Source organism: Triticum aestivum, chromosome 4B, assembly GCF_018294505.1.
Source record: "Triticum aestivum cultivar Chinese Spring chromosome 4B, IWGSC CS RefSeq v2.1, whole genome shotgun sequence".
NCBI classification, from domain to species: Eukaryota; Viridiplantae; Streptophyta; class Magnoliopsida; order Poales; family Poaceae; genus Triticum; species Triticum aestivum.
This window is the reverse complement of record NC_057804.1, coordinates 8,550,693-8,567,916: the sequence shown is the minus strand read 5'-3', so window position 1 is coordinate 8,567,916 and position 17,224 is coordinate 8,550,693.

Here is a 17,224-nt window from a genome sequence, read left to right as displayed (position 1 = left end):
ACTGAGCATAAGTTTTCTCTATGTGCACTCGCATGATTGCCATCCACTGGATTGCTTCAGCAGGGAGCTCCTCCTCTTCCTCTACTACCACATCATCAAAGTCATCCTCCGTGATCCCCAACTTCTTCATCATGTCCTCTACCTCAGTATTGTTCATCATGGTGCTAGCCTCGAATGTGTCCATTTTTTTCTTAACTTGCCCGCACTACACCACGACACTGCATTCAGTACACCACTGCACTACATCCCCAAAAGCCAGATTGGTCGGGAATACAAGTTGTGCCAACACTAAAGGAATCAGGCACTTTGCGGTCATCCATGGCTGACGATAAAGGCATGCCTGGAGTATGGCAAAGGCCTTTGTCGTCAGCCAAAAAATGGCAACAGGTCTGGCTAAATAAGCTACGGCAAAGCCCTCTTTGCCGTATACTGGCAGACGGCAAAGAGCCTGGACACCACACGTGGCAGCTTAGGTCCGTTAAGGGGTTAAGGGTGTGCTTTGCCGTCAGCTGGCAGACAACAAAGGCCTTTGCATCTTTGCCGTCTGCCAGCGGATGGCAAATATGCAAAGGTCTTTGCCGTCTGCCGCTGACGGCAAAGCTGCCAAATAGGTCAGCCCAGAGCACCCCAAGTTGCACAGGTAGCTGCCATGTGGCAGCTTTGCCGGCAGACGGCAAAGCTCTTTGCCATATGCCAGCAGACGACAAAGAGACTGTATAGCCCCTGTTTTTTCTGTTTTTTCTTAAATTCATTCAGTTTGACAGAATTTCACAGATATATATATATACACACATTTCAAAATAATTTCAACAAGCATACCAACAATAAGTTTCCAACAACATATCCAACATACAAGTTTCCAACAACATATCCACCATACAATGGCTTCCAACAACATATCCATATATACATACATATCCAAAATAAGTTTCCATAAACAAAAAGGAAGCACAAGTAGAAGAGTACACTCCATCAATGCAAGCTTCCTCATCTAAAGCAAATCTACAAATTAGGAAAGATGAAAGTTAGAAGAAGAAGAAGAAGACTAGCTAGAAGAAAAGGAAGAAAAAGAAGAAGAAGAAGAAGAAAAAGAATTTATCTTCTCATTCTTTTTCTCCTCTCCTCTTCTTTATCTTCTTCTTATTCTAACTAAGGTAGGTAAAAATGCCATTTTTTAGCTTTAGCTAGCTAACAATGCTAAGTGTGTAGGTCATTTTAGAGCTAAGCTAGGTAAATAGGTCACTTTGGAGCTAACCTAGGTAGTTATGCCATTTTTGAGCTAACTAAGCAAATTTATTCATTTTGGAGGACAAAATGGTAAGTGTAGGCCAGTTTGGAGCTGACCTAAGTAGTTGTGACATTTTTAGCTAACTAAGCATATTAAGTCATTTAGGAGTAAAAAAATGCTAAGTATAGGCCATTTTATAGCTATCCTAGGTAAAGTATGTCAGTTCAGAGCTAAGTAAGGTTGTTATGTCATTTTCAAGGAAATAAGCTAAGTATAGGTCATTTGGGAGCTAAACCAAGGTTGTTATGCCATTTTTTACCTAAGTGAGCTAACTATGGCATAAATGAACTAGCTAAGCTAATTATAGATCATTATTCAGCTATCCTAGGTAGTTATGCCATTTTTTACCTAAGTGAGCTAATTATGTCATAAATGAACTAGCTAAGATAGCTATAGATCATTATTGAGCTATCCTAGGTAGTTATGCCATTTTCTAGCTAACTAAGCATATCAAGTCATTTTGGAGAAAAAAAATGCTAAGTATAGGTCATTTTATAGCTATCCTAGGTAGAATATGTCAGTTTGGAGCTAAGTAAGGTTATTATGTCATTTTTGAGGAAAATAAGATAAGTATAGGTCATTTTGGAGCTAAGTAGGTCATTTCTTAAGCTAAGTATGTATTTGTTAAGCTAAGTATGTAGGTGAAGGAACGGTTTGGCTTGCGCTAGTGCCAGACGGAGAAGGACTGGTCGGGGTTGCGCTAGTTTGAGATGAAGAAGGATCGGTCGATGCTTGCCGGGAGGCGTGCTGCACCAAAGATCATTTGCAATGTCTAGTTAGCATGATGCAACTGAAATGTGAATACTAGTAACTAATGACCATTCAAATGAAACTCACCGCGTCCGCTATACCAATCTGCACTAGTAGAAAAAGGACCTAATGTGAGACACATTAGTCTCGATTCAATGTTGGCCCAGTACTAATGGTACCATTAGTCCCGGTTCAAACGGCTATGCATTAATGCCGGTTCGTGTTGAACCGGTACTAAAGGGGTGGTGGCAGGCTGGCGTCAGGCGGGGCCCCACGAGCCCCTTTAGTCCCGGTTCGTGGCACAAACTGGTACTACAGGGCTAACCTTTAGTACCGGTTTGTGCCACGAACCGGGACTAAAGGGGTCTGACCTATAGTCTCGGTTGGAGACACAAACCGAGACTAAAGGACCCATTTTCAAACTCTACCCCCCCCCCCGACCGCCTTTTCAATTTTGTTAAAAGCAAAAGAAAATGATAAAAACTTCAAAAAGTAAAATCGTTCGAGATGTAGTTATGTTACTAAATCTACTAGTTAGGAAAATTAAAAAACTTAAATTTGGACATGTTTTGCAAAAAAAGTGTTATGAAAATGTAAAACGGCCATATCTTTTGCATACGATGTCAAAAAAACGCATAATATATCAAAAAATCAGCACGAAAATCCGCATCCAATTTTGACCGCCTACTGCTTGTTTGCAATTTTTTAGAAACCTCAAATTCTAAAAGGAAAAAAAGATTTTCTCCAATTTCAGTTTGTTTTAAAAAATTTGTTAAATCTGGTCGAATTGTGGTCAAACTATGGTCAAACTAATTATTCAAGAAATATTAGTGTTAATAAATAGTTATTTTAGTTTTTTTGACTTTTGGTCAAACTATGGTCAAACTGTGGTCAGACTACTTATTCAAGAAGTATCTCGGTTACTAAATAATATTTATTTTTTAAAATAATAGTTTCAAACTAAAACGGTGAAACATGTGACTTCATGTTCAAGCTAAATTCCTGAGGGTTAATAGGATTGACAACTTACTATTGTCAGGTAAACAACACGTGCAGACTTAGAACTCGGAAGTTAAGCGTGCTCAGGCTGGAGTAATGAGAGGATGGGTGACTGTCCAGGAAGTTAGACAATTTGGATTGATGAGGGGTGATTACAGCAATGATGAGCAGTGATTAGAGACAAAATCGTCAAATAATTCAGAAATTTGAAAATCGGAAAAAATATTCAATTTTTTCGTAAAAAATAAAATCAAAAATAAAAAAAATCCTTTAGTACCGGTTGGTGTTACCAACCGGTACTAAAGATCCCCCAGATCACCACGCGGGATTGTGCCACATGGTGGGCCTTTGGCCCCGGTTCGTGCAGAAGCGGTACTAAGGGGGGCCTTTAGTCTCCACCCTTTAGTGCAGGTTACAGAACCGGGACTAAAGGCCCTTACGAACCAGTGCTATAGCCCGGTTCTGCACTAGTGCTGGTGCATCGGCTGAGGGGTCTGGTCGTTTTTCTCGCAAACGGATTGCACATTTTGTTTTCACGAGTCAGTCATATTAGTTAGTAATGAAACGAACATCACATACATGATTTGGCTAATATGCAGGAGAAACTTACCACGAGGAGCTCGTATAGGGCCCGGTGACCCGCGTCGTTCCGGTTCCTCTCCGCCTCCAACATACTAGCTGTCCTCTCCTCCAACTCCCTCTCCCTCTGCGTCGACTACCTGTTTGCCTCCGCCAGAAGCTCCTGGGCCCTAGCCTTGATGGCGAGCTCCATTGGTCGTTATCGAGGCCTCATCTCAGGAAGAGACCTCATCTGGCGCTTCTTGATCTCTGGGAGACTTCTAGGACAACGTATCAGTCCATCCCTAATGGCTACTGAGCCATGTTTCGTCCCTTCAGATAGCATCACAAGCTTAGGATCAAAAGGACTCTGGCTCGGGTTGAAGTCCTCCCCTTTCATCGCCTTCCCAAAGACTCTGTACCTCATGAGCTTATCGTATGGGAGGATATGTTGGTGGAGCTCTCAGAATGCCTTGGCCTTCTTGTACGGGGCAGTATGGGCCATGGCATAGAGGTTGTACAGCAGTGGCACCTCCTTCTTGTTGTGTCGTGCCTAAAAGAGAGGAACAAAATATTAGTTAAGGGCTCAAGCTAGCATGAAGAATGAAATTGCATGAATCATTAAGGGCTCAAACCACATACCAAGTGATCCCCGTACTCAAACAGGTTGGAGCTCCCTTGATGGTGTGGCACACCTTGCATCTGGGCACACTTATCCCTGGCCTTGTTGTGGACGGCTAGCCATTGGGGAGAGCACCACTCATTCACCAACCTCTCCCAACAGTCCATCCTATCCGCACACCATCTCGGGGGCACCAAAGTTAGACAAAGAGAAATTTCAGCGCTATGCCTACAAATCAAATCAAGGAAACTAAGTCCAAGGCCTTAAGAATAGGTAATTACCTTCATGTACTTCTCCTTACTCAGATACTTGCCGCGTCACTTCTTCTTGGACCTTCTGATGTTAGTCGAGGCATAGTAGTCTTGAACAGCCTGTACCTGAGCCTCGTACCATAAGTTCTGAATTAGGCGCTTGCACTCGGCTTCGAGAACCATAGCCGTGTCCGCCTCGTGTTCCTCAAGACACCTGTAGAAGGTCTGCAATCAAACAAGACAACACTGATTAGTACAATCACTAAGTATTGTTGATTTTTAATTCTATAAAGGAGAAATTACCCAAAACCGCCGTCTCACAATGTCCGCCACCGTCTCGCACACGACACCGTCGACCATCTCCCTCGGCGGGGCCGGGGCAGCCTTGTGCAGCTCCCAGGTCAGTGCTAGCTATGGAACCTCACCCTCATCGGGCAATGTGACCCATCCCGGGAAGTGGTGCCGGCAAATCACACCAAGGACCTGGTTGGGCCTACGGACATCAGAGGCATGTATCCAACCCTTGCAGTATGACAAGGCCAACACATTAGATATTAATTTGAAGAAACATGAAGGCAAATGGTTAAAAAAGAGTAAATGCACTTACTTCTCCCCTTTAGGCTCAATCAACCACCTCTGGTCGCGGGTCGCCGACACGGACGGGAGATCTGTACCACCACGCTGGTAGACCTTCTTGCCCCCCTCAACTAGCTCGCCATCATTGTAGCTATCGTCAGATAAGGTGTCCTCGCCACCATCAGCATGGCCACTAGTCTCCGGAGTCACGTGGGACGAAGACTCTGGGACCCGAGTCTCCTGGGACGAAGACTCTAGGACCCGAGTCTCGTCGGATGTAGGCTCGTTGGCCCGAGGCTTGTGGACCGGAGTCCGAGAAGGGTCCAAGTCAGACGGGTCCACCTGGGACGAAGCACTCCAGTGGTCCAAAGAATCAGCTGGGGTGGCGGCGAGGAAGGCGTAGCAGCCTTCCTACCTATCCCGCCGCCACGTCTAGCTGTACCCCTCTTCGTCTTCCCCCGACCTCTCTCGGTCGAAGAAGAAGCGCCCGCTGGTGTCTGTGTGCTGTCTATCAGCGCTCTCCGAAGGTGCTGGAGTGGAATAACAACACACCTCCCAGCACGCGCCGAAGAAGGAGGCTCGGAGCGCTCTCGACCCGCGCCCACCATCTGTCAACACCTGCAATGACAAAGAGTAAATGAAATTAGTACAACATAAACATAATAAAAAAATTAAGTGTGTATCATCATCATGAACATAATAAAAAATTGAATACCTAATAAGATGAACTAATTAATAATAATATATATGTATATGTACATAATAATAATTGAATACCTGACCTAACTCATAATTCACAAATATATGACCCCGTCGGCCTCTGGAAGGCCGAAGAGCACCTTTTTGAGGAGGTATCGGGGGTCGGGGTGTCGGGGGTGTCATGTTAGGGTCGAGGTGCTGTGTCGAGGTTGGGGGTGCCGTGTCGGGGTCTCTAGTGTCGTGTCGGGGATCAGGGTGTCAACGCGGTCTCGGGGTGTCATGTCGGGGGTCGGGGTGTCGGGGGTGTCATGTCGGGGTGCTGTGTCGGGATTGGGGTGTCGTGTCAGGGTCGGGGTGCTATGTCGAGGTCGAAGTGCCGGGGTGTCGAGGCGGGGTTGGGGTGTCGTGTCGGGGGTCGGGGTGTCACTGGTGTCGTGTCGAGGTGGTCTTGGGGTGTCATGTCCTGGGTCGGGGTGCTGTGTCGGGGTCGTGGTGTCGGGGTGTCGAGCGGGGTCGGGGTGTCATGTCGGGGTGTCGAAGTGATCTCAGGGTGTCGTGTGGGGGGTCGGATGTCGGTGGTGTCGTGTCGAGGTGTCAGTGGTGTCAGGGTGTCGATGGTATCGGGGTCGGGGTGTCGGTGGTGTCGTGTTGGGGTGTCGAGGTGGTCTCGGGGTGTTGTGTCGGGGTCGGGGTGTCGGGGACCGGTGATCTTCTCCTCCTCCTCCTCCTCCTCTTCTTCTTCTTCTTCTTCTTCTTTTCTTCTCCTGCCCCTTTTCTTATTCTTTTTATTCTTCTTCTTCTCCTCCTCCTCCTCCTATTCTTCTTCTTCTTCTTCTTCTTCTTCTTCTTCTCCTTTTTTCTTCTTCTTCTTCTTCTTCTTCTTCTTCTTCTCCTCCCCTTTTTCTTCTTCTCCTGCCCCTCCTCTTCTTCTAATTCTTCTTATTTTCTTCTCCTAATAATTTTTTTCAAGAACTAACCTAGAAACTAACCTAACTAACCTAACCAACTCTAAAAATACTAACTAACCTAATTACTAGCAGTAGAAAAAAAGAAACCAATAGTACAAAGTAACCTAATTACTAGCAGTAGAAAAAACGGGGGGAGCTCAACTGAGTGGGTCGGCGGGGCACCGGGGCGGCGGGGTGTCGGGGTGGCTAGGGTGCCGGGACGGCGTGGCCCCTGGTTGTCAAGGTGGCGGGCGCCTGGCGGGCGATGGCGGCGGGGTGACGGGGGCGTCGGGGCGGTGGGGGCATCGGGGCACCTTGTTGTCGGGACCGGCGGGGGCGAGAGCGTTGGGGCGGTGGTTGCAGGGGCCGGGGGGCGCAGCGGACCGCGGGGTGGCGGGTCGTGGACCGGCGGGGCGGCAGGGGGGTCAGGGGCGGCGAGGGAGGTGGGGGTCGGGAGCGGCGGCGGCGGTTGGGGTCGGGGTCGGCACGGTGGAGTGAGAGAGAAAGAGAAATGGAGAGTGGGAGGTGTGGGGTGGGCCGTATGTAGCCATTAGCTGCAATCTTTGTCGTCCGCTAGCAGACGCCAAAGAAAGTGGTCGTTAGGTGGTACTCCTTAGTGGACCACCCTCCCTCTTTGTCGGCTGCTATGCTGGACGGCAAACATGCTCTTTGTCGTTGGCTCTTTCTTTGCCGTCAGTTTTCTGTAAGCTGATGGCAAAAACTTTCTTTGTCGTGAGCTGGCTGACGGCAAAGATCCTTGGGGAAAGTCCAGACAGGAAAACCCTTTCCCGACCGACATTTTATTCCCAACCGACTGCTTGTCAGCTATAGTGTATCATTCGAGACCAACATTCTGTTGGGCCTGCCACGGACGTTTCCCGACCGACAGTCCATTTGAGCTACTATGGTCCTTTCCCGACCGACTATCAAATAGTGTTTTTCCCATCCAACAATTAATTAGGGTTGCCATGGACATTTCTCGGCCGACGGTCAGATGGGAGTTTGTTTCGCCGACCAAAAATTTACAATATTTTGTTTAGGCAACCAACATTTAATACCGACCAATTATTTGGCATTTGCCTGACAAAAATAGTGCCCGTCAAGTAACCACTAGTAGAAAAAGGGCCTAATGTTCAACAATTTAGTCCCGGTTTTTAATAGAACCGACACTAATGTGACCATTACTGCCGGTTCCAACGGCTAGGTGGGCTGCTCTCATTAGTACCAGTTCGTGGCGAACCTTTAGTACCGGTTCGTGCCACAAACCGGTACTAAAGAGGTGGTGGCAGGCTTGCGGCAGGCTGCGGCCGCACCATGACCTATAGTACCGGTTCATGCCACGAACCGAGACTACAAGTTGACCTTTAGTCCCGGTTCGTGTAACCAACCGAGCCGAAGCCCTCTACTTTTCCCCTCCTTTTTGTTTTCTTCCCCTCTTGCTCGATCTCCCACCTCCATTTTTTCCAAAATTTTCCAACATTTGAAGGCACCCCATCCGTCCAAGTGATCACAAAGGTTAGCAACACTGTCCTTTCATCTCTCATTGTTACATTAGCTCTTGCAATGCTCTATAAGTATAGTGATTTGTGGGTTTTTAGTTTGGGAGGAATTATATATATGTTGTAGTTTATTTGATTTATATGCAATTTGAGGTCAAAATAACTCTTAGTTTGCATATGTAGGTGTGGTTTACTTAGTGCCTTCCCGTCTCCGTCCTAACCACCATCGACCGCCCGCACCGTCCCGTCGCCGGCACCACCTTGTGATGAGTCTCTTGTTCTTATCTTTTTAATATAAGAAAAATCATGTTTTTGTTATTTAGATATATAGTTACTTGTATAATTATCTTACATGTATATTGTTTGTTATACATAGTGCCATGGTTTTGATATCCGTCCCCGTTGGCCCTCGTCCGGGTCATGATTCGGATGTGGTATATTCCCTTTTATAACTATTTGTTGCATTTCGTGTTTATGACAAATTATACCCATCAAGTTGACAGATATTTTTATCTGGGAGGTATGTGAACCAGAAATTCCAACCGACCCTATTCTCGAGAGGTTAAATTTAGTTGAAAAAGAAAACGAGTATTTGAAAGAAAAATTGAAAAGAATTGAGGGGGAGAAGATGGAATTGGAGTTGCATGTTGCCGATGTCGTCGATGATCACAAGATCAAGATGGAGAAAATGCGCTTGAAGATTAGAAAGATTAAAAAATATGCCATCGATAGTGAGGCTTGGTATCATTATGTTGTTGGATCAATTGTTACCTTAGTTGCGATCTTGATCGCATTTGTTGTTGCATTTAAATACTTTAGCTACAGAGTTATTTGTATGTTGTTTTGTATGAACTTGTATTAATTTGGTCTTTTCGGTGTTGTGTAAATGAAGATGAACCGGCAGTGGATGTACGATGACCGATGCTCTCCCCAGTTCATTAATGGTGTGCATACGTTTCTGCTTGCAGATGAGCCAAACAAGCGGGCGGATGGTTTTATGCCTTTTCCATGTGCTAACTGTAAGAATGATCTGAATTACTCTAAGTCAAGAACCATTCACGTCCACCTGTTTGAGTCTGGTTTCATGCCCCACTATAATGTTTGGACTAAGCACGGAGAAATAGGGGTTATGATGGAAGACAGTGAACAAGAAGAGGACGACGATAGCTATCCTGGCCATGGGTTCCCTGAACGATGGTACAACAATGGGGGAAGAAATTGAGCCGGAAATGCGGGAAGAAGCTAAAGAAGAGGCATCAGATGAGCCCGCTGATGATCTAGGTCGTGCCATTGCTGATGCAAAGAGAAACTGCACAAGTGAAAAGGGGGAGAAGAAGTTGTAGCGCATGTTAGAGGATCACAAGAAATTGTTGTACCCAAATTGTGAAGCTGACAAGAAAAAGCTGGGCACCACACTAGAATTGTTGCAAATGGAAGGTAGAGAATGGTGTATCTGACAAGGGATTTGGAAAGTTGCTGATAATGTTAAAGAAGATGCTTCCAAAGGACAACAAATTGCCCGAGTACGTACGAAGCAAAGAAGGTCGTCTGCCCTCTAGGATTAGAGGTGCAGAAGATACATGCATGCCCTAATGACTGCATCCTCTACTGTGGTGAGTATGAGGATTTGAACGCGTTCCTCGTATGTGGTGCATTGCGCTATAAGATCAGCCGCGATGACCCTGGAGATGTCGAGGGCGAGCGCTCCAGGAAGAAGATTCCTGCCAAGGTGATGTGGTATGCTCGGTTGAAATTATAAATTATGAATGTTATTGTTGTGCATTGCCACTAATTATTGTTGTGCATTGCTTGAAAGGCTAAACAATGTAACCGTGATTTCAAAAAGTACACTTATAATTAGAAATTATGAATGTTATTCAATGTTTATTCTTTTTCCAAAGTATATTAAACACAAAGTTTTCGGACTCAAGTCGCTAGCCCGTGCAGCTGCACAGGTTGATGACTAGTGTTTATAGGGACGAATAGAAAACCATCCACTCTCCTCTATCTCACTTAAGTGAATTCATTTCAAGAGCATTCCGCCACTTTTTATGATTTTCATAGCTTCACTTTCAACCCGCCGCCTACATGCCCTTTACACCCAGTCATTCCAAAGAGTACATGCCCCCCCCCCCCCCCCCCCCCCGTCTTAGCGCGGCTGCTGGCATGGAGTTACTTCTTCCTCGAGATATGTCATGATCGCGCACTCAATGTAAAAGCTTTACAAGGAGCATTGACCTTCTTCACTCACGCGATATTGCTGGATCGGGCTTTCGCCCATTGTCAAGGATTCCCTCTGCTGCCTTCCATGGGAGTCTGGGCCATGTCTCAGTCCTAGTGTGGCTAATCATTCAAAAATACTAGCTAAGCATCATTGGCTTGTCAGCCTTTACCTGGCCAACTAACTAATACTACGTAGGCTCGTCAAACAGCGCTTTGAACTTTCCTCAGGATTCGGCCCGAACTATTCGGCAGATTCACCTTTTCTAGGCTTTTGATTTGAGATAAAAATCTGAAATTGGTTTGCCCTACTGTGTTTGCTTCCATTGTTTAATCTACCAGGTGCATATGCAAAGAAAATGTGTGCCAATATACATAGTATAAGCTAAGCGTGTGATAGAATATGATTTTGTTATGCATTGTTGCTTTTCCACTTCTACATCTCAACAATACTACCGCACAACTACTCCCTATATAGTTCTGTTCGATGGTGGCCTCTACGATCTAAGGTACATATATAGTTTAGGGTAATTATATTTTCATAATTCAGAATAACTATATTTTCATAATTTAGAGTAATTAGATTTACTAGCACATATGTTGGTCAAGAAGCTTTTGGCATGACATATACTGCTAGCTGTCCGATAGGACGATCCGTAGGATAGAGCCTGTGCACGGGAGTGGATCATCGCAAAGCAGATGATGCCAAACCGATCATACTTCTGTGCCATTGCAGCAACATTCACACTGAAGCTATGATCTAAATCTAACAACAGTTCTATGTACCATATCTAAATCTTATTTACACAGCACATGCACAGCTATGAGCAATAATTGGCCAATATAAGGAAAAGATACATTTTATGGCGTTAGTTGGATCCTTCTGTTTAAAGAAAAATGATGTTTATTTGACTATTTTCTTTGTGTGGGTTTGAATGTAATGATGTAAGAAATAATTACAATTTTTTTTAGTTTTTCCTACAAATATGCATGTGAGTCTTCAACATGTTCGATTTTGTATACCATAACAACTGCATGCGCTTGATCAATGAACTTGAGAATTTATACGTGTCCACTTTTAATTTTGCCTGAAATTTGAAGACTAAACACCACTATAAAATAAAAACTGAAAAGCATGTTCCATGTTTTATGTTTCCAGTTATAGGCTTACAAAGTATATTTACAAGATTCTATGATGGTATATCTAGCCCGTGCACCTACATGGATTGATGAGTAGTGTTTATAGGGACGAATAGAAAATCACCCACTCTCCTCTGTCTCACTTAAGTGAATTGGTTTCGAGAGCATTCCGCCACTTTTTATGATTTTCACAGTTTCATTTTCAACCCGCCGCCTACATGCCCTTTACACCCAGTCATTCCAAAGAGTACTTACCCCCCCCCCCCCCCGTCTTAGCGCGGCTGCTGGCACGGAGTGAGCCGGGGCTTCTTCCTCGAGATATGTCATGATCGCGCACTCAACATAAGAGCTTTAAAAGGAGCATTGACCTTCTTCACTCGCGCGATATTGCTAGATCGGGCTTTCACCCATTGTCCAAGATTCCCCTCTGCTGCCCCCCATGGGAGTCTGGGCTATGTCTCAGTCCCAGTGTGGCTAAACATTCAAAAAGACCAGCTAAGCATCATTGGCTGGCCAACCTTTACCTGACCAACGAACTAATACTACGTAGGCTCATCAAACAGCGTTTTCAACTTTCTTCGGGATTCGACCTGAACTATTCGGCAGATTCCCACGCATTACGCATTCGTTTGTCACTTTCTTCTCAACTATTCCAATTAATTCCAGCAAATGGAGGCCGTTAGGTCAAAATCGCAGCGCACGCCCAGTAGATTTGAAGCAAGGCGAGACAACTTCAGCTATGGGGTTACCTAACCAAACATGGCGGTCAACCCCTAGGGATAAAGCATGCTTCACGAGTTTGTGAGCTTCAACATTCAAGCTCCTAAATTCATGGCTAATGTACTATTAGTAAAAGTAGCCTTCCGATCTATGATCTCAGTTATGATTGCTCTATAGGTAGTTGCGCTCTTCTAATGTATATCTGCAACGCCACCTTGCAATCTAAACCACCTGAATCTTAGATTGGTTCTGCCCAAGTTTCGCCTCGAGACGGCGGCACTTCATCCTGAAAGCTCTCTTCTGATTTATTTTTTCCAGGTCAAAAGACATCATATAGTAGAAGAGGGGCACCAAAGGCTTGCCAAGGGGCCCTGAAGACAGGGAGGCGCGCCCAGGGGGTAGGGCGCGCCCCCATCCTTGTGGCCACTTGGTGGGTCCCCTCTGGTATTTTCTTCGCCCAATATTTTTTATATATTCCAAAATAATTCTCTGTAAATTTTGAGGATTTTTGGAGTTATGCAGAATAGGTCTCTCTGATTTGCTCCTTTCCGGTCCAGAATTCCAGCTGTCGGCATTCTCCCTCTTTGTGTAAACCTTGTAAAATAAGAGAGAAAAGACATAAGTATTGTACGTAAATACGTAATAACAACACATAATGCAATAAATATCAATATAAAAACATGATGCAAAATGGACATATCATTGGTTATGGAGTATTGACGACAAATTTGGTTGAGGGACTAATCTATTTATGAGATTCACAGGAGAACACAGATAGAAGTCCCTAGAGATTTGGCTTACCAATCAAATATGACTCCTAAACATGTATGAAGACATTAAAGATAATGGTGGTAAGGGAAGACATTTATTTGAAGACAATGGGACTGAGGACTTTCGCTTGAATACAATGGAGCACGAAGACAGTCTTTTGATAGTTTCATTTTCGCCTTTCTTGAGCCATAGGAACCACCGTATTGTTAAATGGGGTCGAGGTAAACAAAGTTAGAAACTGACTTGATGTCTTCCAGTGAAGACAGTGAGAGAACACCTTTTCCAACGTTTGTTGAGTTAGCTTTAGTTGGAGCTCAAGTAAAGTTATCGCGTGTGTTTGAAATACGGTTGTTGGACACATGTCGGTTGCCCATTGACCCAGGGTCATTTTGGTCATATCATGTCGGGTTGCCTCCTGGCTATAAATAGCCCACCACCTCTAGCATAAGTTGGTGGTTGTTTCGAGTTATTACATGGTTGTTATCGTTTGAGAGCAACCCACCTCTTAAGCCTTGAGAGAAATTCCTTGCGAGGACAAACCCAAAACACCCAGAGCCCAAAGTGATTGAGCATCACTGAAGCCTTTCTGTTCTGCGTGAACCAAAGACTTATTACACTTGAAGACTGTGATCTTCCAACCGGTTAGGTGTCAAATTCTGAGCATCCAAGAGTCATTGTGGATTGCTAGTGAACAAAGTCTGTGAAGGTTTGGAAGTTTACCTAGAAGACTTCCCCGAGTGATTGGGTGAGATTTGCGGATATTAGCTTACGGGGAATAAGGTGAAGACTAAGTCTTCAGATTTCAATCTCAGCCTCCTTAACCAAACATATAGCTGTCACAACAGCTGGAATTGGTCAAACAAATCACATGTCTTCTATGAGCAACTGGTTCTATCACTTCACTCCTTTACTTTCTGTTTAGTTTCGTGAAGCCTTTGTGTGCTCATACTATTCGAAGACATTGTATGAAGACATTTCCTCTGATTACATATTTGTCTTCACACTATCTTCTCATTGTTCTGAACTACCTAGTTGTTTTCTATCTTCGCATCTTACGTCAATTTTTGTTGACATACCGACATGTCTAGTGTGGTTTATATTCCGATGTATCCTGTTTAGTGATTGTTTTTCTTCTGCGTTTTCGAAGACATTGCATGTTTTGAAGACTTTTATAAAAATTTCCTATTCACCCCCCCCTCTAGTCGATAGCTAGCACTTTCAATGGTCAACTTGGAAGTCTAAGATTTGGAATGATAACAGGTGTATACAACTTGCAGGTAAGATCAGCATGTCAAATATATTCAAAGAAGCATAAGTGTTTAGATCTGAAATTATGACACTTGGGCCCTACTGACAAGCATTAAGTATAAGAAAGTCATAACAACTTCAATCTCAGAACATAGTGCATACTAGGGATCAAGCCCTAACAAATTGACATGATTACATAGGAAATCTCATTCATCTTACTCTACCTCTAGTATGCATGCAAGGGATTACACACTCTTGGTGGTGAGAATCAGGAAATTATTGATGGAGAAGGGTTGGTGATTACAACCACGACGAATCCCTCTCTCGGGAGCTAGGAATGGACTCCAGATCAGGGCTCCCAATGAAGACAAGAGATGGTGGCAGCTCCCAAATTACTTTCTCTCTTATTTTCTTGGTATGGATGCCGATGGCTCCGGTATTTTTTATTTATTCCATAAAAAATCTGTACGAAGTTTCGTCCAATTATGAGATTTTTATTTCTACACAAAAAATAACATCAAGGTAGTTCTACTTAAAACAACGTTAGTTTGGGTTAGTTTCATTCAAATCATATAAATTAGAGGCCAAAACAAAAAGTAAATATGTTGGAGACATATCACATGTGCGGATCTGGCTCACTAGAGCCATGGATGTGGCATGCAACGGAGGATCTTGTGTCTAGATCCGAGTTCAGGAATATATGGATCGGCCCGCACGCGCCCGTCCGCACCAAGCCATCCACGGATCGCTCGCGGGGATGTATCCTATGCACCCGTAGTAATGGTGCTACCGGTGCACCGGATGCAATAGAACATTTTAAAAAGTCAAAAAAATCTAGCACATTAACGCACATCAATGTATGATGTCACAAAAATTTTGTATTAAAGTTTATAACATTTTTAAGATACAAAAATGACAAATTTGACATCAGTGTGATAATGAGCCAAATCTAAAGCTCAAGTTATGTTATGTACTATTTGATGACCCACAACTATAGGGGATCTATTGTAGTCCTTTCAATAAGTAAGAGTGTCGAACCCAATGAGGAATAGAAGGAAATGGCAGGCAGTTTTCAGTAAGGTATTCTCTGCAAGCACTGAAATTATTGGTAACAGATAGTTTTGTGATACGATAGTTCGTAACGGGTAACAAGTAACAAAAGTAACAAGGTGCAACAAGGTGGCCCAATCCTTTTTGTAGCAAAGTACAAGCCTGGACAAACTCTTATATAAAGCAAAGCGCTCCCGAGGACACATGGGAATCATCGTCAAGCTAGTTTTCATCATGCTCATATGATTCACGTTCGTTACTTTGATAATTTGATATGTGGTTGGACCGGTGCTTGGGTACTGCCCTTCCTTTGACAAGCATCCCACTTATGATTAACCCCTCTCGCAAGCATCCGCAACTATGAAAGAAGAATTAAGGTAAACCTAACCATAGCATGAAACATATGGATCCAAATCAGCCCCTTACGAAGCAACGCATAAACTAGGGTTTAAGCTTCTATCACTCTAGCAACCCATCATCTACTTATTACTTCCAAATGCCTTCCCCTAGGCCCAAACAATGGTGAACTATCATGTAGTCGATGTTCACATAACACCACTAGAGGAGAGACAACATACGTCTCATCAAAATATCAAAGAATACAAAATTCACATGACTACTTATAACAAGACTTCTCCCATGTCCTCAGGAACAAACATAACTATTCACAAATCATATTCATGTTCATAATCATAGGGGTATTAATATGCATAAAGGATCTGAACATATGATTTTTCCACCAAATAAACCAACTAGCATCAACTACAAGGAGTAATCAACATTACTAGCAACCCACATGTACCAACTGAGGTTTTGAGACAAAGATCGGATACAAGAGATGAACTAGGTTTTGAGAGGAAATGGTGTTGGTGATGATGTTGATGGAGATTGGCCCCTCTCGATGAGAGGATCCATGGTGATGACGATGGTGATGATTTCCCCCTCCCGCAGGGATGTTTGCCCGGCAGAACAGCTCCACCGGAGCCCTAGATTGGTTCCACCAAGGTTCCGCCTCGAGACGGCGGCGCTTCGTCCCGAAATCTACCTTATGATTTTTTTCCAGGGCAAAAGACACCATATAGTAGAAGATGGGGATCGGGGGCCTGCCAGGTGGCCCATGAGGCAGGGGGCGCAACCAGGGGGTAGGGCGCGCCTTCCACCCTCGTGGACGGTGGGTGGCCCCCCTCTGGTGCTTTCTTCGCCCAATATTTTTAATATATTCCAAAACTGACTTTCGTGGAGTTTCAGGACTTTTCGAGTTGTGCAGAATAGGCCTCTAATATTTGCTCCTTTTCCAGCCCAGAATTCTAGCTGCCGGCATTCTCCCTCTTCATGTAAACCTCGTAAAATAAGAAAGAAAAGGCATAAGTATTGTGACATAATGTGTAGTAACAGCCCATAATGCAATAAATATTGATATAAAAGCATGATGCAAAATGGACGTATCAACTCCCCCAAGCTTAGACCTCGCTTGTCCTCAAGCGGATGCCGATATCGAAAAATATGTCCACATGTTTAGAGATAGAGGTGACGATAAAATAAAATACGGACATGAGGGCATCATGATCATTCTTAGAACAGCAACATATATATTTTCATATGATTTCTTATGCTAAAGTAACAATCTATTCACAATGTAAAGTATGAATCAGAAACTTCATTGCAAACTAGCAAACTATAATCTCAGTCATTGAAGCAATTGCAATTTTATCTTCACATCGGAAAGAGTCAATATAAGAGGTTTTCAGCACGTCCAAATACTCAATTATCATTTAATCTTTCACAATTGCTAACACTCACGCGATACTTATGAATATGAAGTTTCAATCGGACAGAGAGAAAGGTAGGGGCTTATACTTTCGCCTCCCAACCTTTTACCTCAAGGG